The sequence below is a fragment of the Amphimedon queenslandica genome, unplaced genomic scaffold (genome assembly GCF_000090795.2).
Source record: "Amphimedon queenslandica unplaced genomic scaffold, v1.1 AMPQUscaffold_12359, whole genome shotgun sequence".
Lineage (NCBI taxonomy): Eukaryota > Metazoa > Porifera > Demospongiae > Haplosclerida > Niphatidae > Amphimedon > Amphimedon queenslandica.
Window position 1 is genome coordinate 11,871 of NW_003547404.1, and position 1,636 is coordinate 13,506.

Below are 1,636 nucleotides of genomic sequence, written 5' to 3' on the forward strand. Positions count from 1 at the left end.
TTCAAGCATTGACACTCTATCAATTGTCAATCCATCTTTACACACACACACACAGACACATGTATATTCACACATACTTAGGTAAAGAAACAAACACAAAACACAAAAAGACACAAACACACATTCACACTAAAACAGACACACACACACATACTGAATACCAGCATTATTCATCAGTAGTTTTCACTGAGTATCATAATATGTACATGTACATTACAAACCTCATGAGTTACAAATTTAGTTAATCACTTTATGTTTCATTATCAAGCATCATAATATAATACTTACCAGTTCTTCCCATTTTCTTTTGTTAATGTCCAGTAACCATACATCATAGGCAAGGTATCCACCCACCACTAGTAAGTATGGTCCTGAACTAGTGGTAATCAGTACACTGGAATGACCATATCTTCCCTCAGGCCATTGTACTGATCCTCCAGGATTAGGTACTTCCAATATATCCTGAGAGAATAATATATCCTGAGAGAATAATAAATTAAATTTTAATTGTAAATCCACAATTTGTGATCAAATTAATCTCGTAATCAAAATTACCCATCCTACAGTATTAACTCACCACTGATGTCTTAGTGAAACTTATCGTATACAGTTTATTACTGACTCCATTATCAGTATAGCCTCCAAACATTACCGCAGTGTTATTAGTAACTGGTGTTAGAGTGAAGTCCTCAATAGGAGGTGGTCTGTCTCCAGTAACAACAGGAGATATCCATTGATCTAATAATAATGTACAAACATTCATGTACACTTACTTACCACATACACACACATACATTATACACATTCATCATACATATGTATGTGTATATGTGTGTACATTATTATTTATACATACACATCATGCATAGACACACATCACTATCACATGATACACACACACACAAACACAGATACACTCATGTATGGATACACACACCAAATGATAATAAATGACATGAACCTACACACACACACTCATGTCACATTAGCTTATGTATAGATACATGTACATATACAGACATCACACACACACAGATACATGATAATACTCACACACACATAACATGCACATTATAGATACACGTCACATACACACGTCATACATTCATAAATTCTCACATACATTATATGCACTATCATACACAGACACATCATAATGTATGTATTAGTACACACACACACGTCACATATAGACACACGTCACCATCACACACAAACACATGACACACAGAGACACACTAACAAACACACTTAATTATTAACAATCTGTTTTATGTACATTAATATAAATTATTCAGTTTGAAATACTCATCAACTATTGTGTATCGATGATGAGAATTACTGACCTGATGAAATCCTGTAATAATGTATCTCATTACATCTCAAATCATCATAATAATTATTATACTGAGCGTTAGGTTGCTTTGGAGTAGAAGATGATCCAAGTCCTCCGATTATTACGAGATAGTGTTCACTGTCAAAATGAACTGACACCATTCCACAGTAGGCCTTCTTCATAGGACCATGATCAGAACTAGAAGGAGAGAGTTCTCTCCACTTCAATGAATCCACATTGAAACAATGTAAGCTGTTTTGATAATCACGAACACTACATCCACCGAAATAATATATGTCC